Source organism: Chamaea fasciata, unplaced genomic scaffold, assembly GCF_029207755.1.
Source record: "Chamaea fasciata isolate MVZ Bird 193981 ecotype frontalis unplaced genomic scaffold, bChaFas1.0.hap1 SCAF_13, whole genome shotgun sequence".
Classification (NCBI taxonomy): Eukaryota; Metazoa; Chordata; class Aves; order Passeriformes; family Sylviidae; genus Chamaea; species Chamaea fasciata.
The window spans coordinates 5,832,393-5,835,256 of record NW_027094098.1 but is presented as its reverse complement, the minus strand read 5'-3'; the positions used below and the strand labels follow the sequence as shown (position 1 = coordinate 5,835,256).

Below are 2,864 nucleotides of genomic sequence, written 5' to 3'. Positions count from 1 at the left end.
CCCACTGTTCCTCGGTGAGAACTGGGAACTCTGCACCAAACGTGTTTGCCAAACCCAGTCCCTTCCCCTGCAGCCCTGGTGCAATTAGGTTTTCATTTGAATTATGTAAAAAGGATGGTCTCAGTCATTTCTCAGCACTGATTTTGTGGAAAGGCAGCTCAGTAATTTATGTCTTTAATATCCAAGGACAGTGTTTGTGGAACCTTCTGTTGCTGCCACCCAGGATAAGAAGCAGCCTTCCAAGAGAGACAGGGTGGCTGCAGGGGGCCCCAAAAAATGTGCAGGAAGCACACCAACAGGTGTTTGCAATAGTGATTTTGATGGGGACAGAATTTCTTAATTAGCAAGACCTTCTGAAAAGATCCTGGTACAGAACCATGGCTAAAATCAGTCAGCAGACACAGCCACGTGGATTTCTGCACATCTAAAGGCAGGAAAAGAAATAGCACAAGATCTGCTCGGTGCTGCAGAGGGGAGGATTTTACTGTTGCTGAGCAAAGTCTGTGTGCAGCATCTCTGCATCCCGGGAAAGGTGGGATGACCCAGTGGCTGGAGCAGGTAATGCATCCAAAAGAAAGCGGGGAGGGATGGGAAAGGGCAGCCCTAGAGTTTTGTGGAGTCATTAATTCTTTTCCAGTGAAGCACTTTGAGATGTGCTACAAGAGTGCTGAGGATTACTGGATTGTGTCTTGCCACCAGGTCCCTGGGTTAGAGGGGCAGGAACTGAAGGCAGCGGGGAGGCCCGTGCTTTGCCTCCAGCCCTGCCTCTGCAGCACAGGAAGCCCTTTCCTACAGGTTTGGAAAGGGATTGTGTGCAAGTTCTTTCCAAAACCCCCAAATCAGGCTGCTAGCCAGGGTTTTAACCCTGCTCAGAGAGCAGAACACGCAGAACCCGACAGGATCAGGCCCTGCTTGTCTCTTTATCCCTCCCCAGCTCTGCTTGAGCAATAACCTACTTTTTTTTTTTTGCTTTGCAGAAAGAACATCTTGGATTATGTTGCTGCAAATGAGAGGTTTCAGTCATGGTATCGGATGAGCTGCAGGTAAGCAGCGGGTTTAATGTCAGCTTTTTTGGCAGCTTCTTTATTCTCTCTCCACTTAGCACAAACAAACCGTCTTTGTGAGGAAGTTCATTTTCCTTTTTAGCCACAGCATTTGTCAACATAGCTTCCCAATAATCCTCTCCATGCAGATAAAAGTGAGCTGGCAGCCACACCGGAGCCTTCACCTCAAGCCTGCTGCCCACTCTGCTTCATTAAGGGACTTCTCCCTCTCTTGCAGGGCAGAAGCTGTGTCCACATGAAGGATCCTAAATCCCAGCGTGACATTCAGTTTCCCTTAACTCCATCCTAATCAGCCCTATGCAATTAAGATGCCAGGGAACAAAACCCCAGGCCCCAGAGGGTGTGGGATGTAGGGTCCTTCTGCCCTCATTAGGCAATCTGGGGCATCATCCACCAAAATCCGGTCCAGGGTATAGGGAGGGAAAGAGAAACCCCAAATCACTTGGGCTGCCTCCGTCCTTTCCGTGTTCATTCTTTTTGGCCTTGGAAGGCTCTCAGACCAAACTATCACTTCATACTAAAAACAACTACCACAAAGCCCTTCAGATCAAAGCCTGACACAGGCCAGGCTGCACACCCTGTGGTCTGCCAGCACAGGACCCTGCCCAGGATTCACACTGCCACGGTTGAACCAATGAAGGCAGGAGAAGGAGCTGACTGTGCCAGGGAAGCAGCACCTCCTTTCCCAGCCCCACGCCCAGCTGTTTCCCTTTGGTGCCTGCTGGTTTGGAAGACTTCAACTTGCAGCCTCTTTAACTGCTTCAGTTCTGCTATTTTGCACTATCCCACACACAGCAACATCATCAAACTCTCCAGCAGTGTGAAGGTGGGTGAGCTGAGATGCCCTGCTGCCGAGCTAAACAGCATCAAGGGCTTGTTTTACTGCTTAGAAATCTGTAAGGAATCAAGCAGGTCGATGAATAATCCAGTTTAAAAATCATAACAGAGGGGCTGGGTAACTGTATACAACACTGGCCTAAATTCATCCATCAAGTGACGAACTGTAATGAAAAATTAAAGAGCCCTGCCTGGCACAAGTTGGGTGCTGTATGATTTGAATCCCTGGAAGCAGTCACTTCACATGGAGCAGCTCTGCCCGTGTCCCTCGTGTCTGCACAGAAATGGTGCAGGGGTTCAGACAACCTGCACAGGCATCAATTTTTTTTCCCCAGCTTGTGGCTGTTCAAGGTCAGCAGTGCTAAAACGTGACGTGGGCTCACAGAGGACACGTGCAGCCCGTGGGGTGAACCACAACCTGAATAGCTCTCCCAGCAGCTGGGGCTCTGTGTCCTTCTAGTAATAAATTCCTCCTGGACAGTGTTTCAGGGGATTGCTAGGATTTGAGGAGCGAGGAGGCTGGCTGGAAGAGAGACAGGCTCCAGGTTTATCCTTGAAAGCCCCTGTGCTGCAAAGCCTGGGGCTGCCTTTGGCAGCCTGCCTGGAGGCTGGAGGCTGCCTCGTGCTGTGTGAACCCACCGATCCCCTCCTCAGCCAGCTAAGTTGGCTATAAATCTCCCTATTAGCAATGCATAAAGCAGGCCAAAATTCGAACAGCTTCTTAGGCAGGAGGTGAAGCAAAAGCTCAAAATAACTTAAAATAAGTCCTTTCTGTGCTCCGGGCTAGAAAGTGGTTGTTTTGGAGCTTTCCCATGGTGTGCCTGGCCTGCCTGCTGGGAGAGAGGGGTGCTGAGCAAGCCAGCAACATCAGGTAAAAAATAACCCCATCCCAACGTCAGCAGCAGAGCTGAGAGGAACCAGAGGTCCCGAGCTGTTTCGAAGTTGTGTTAAATAATAAAGCAG

The 2,864-nt window shown here is 50.0% G+C and overlaps 1 long non-coding RNA gene across 1 annotated transcript; it reads left to right on the top strand.

Annotated features, from left to right (window-relative positions):
- Positions 1-208: 208 nt before the first annotated feature.
- LOC136296438 (uncharacterized) lies at positions 209-2,266 on the top strand. The gene is made up of 3 exons (XR_010722926.1): positions 209-558; positions 978-1,043; positions 1,282-2,266. It is a non-coding gene; the product is annotated as an uncharacterized lncRNA (long non-coding RNA).
- The last annotated feature ends 598 nt before the right edge of the window (positions 2,267-2,864 follow it).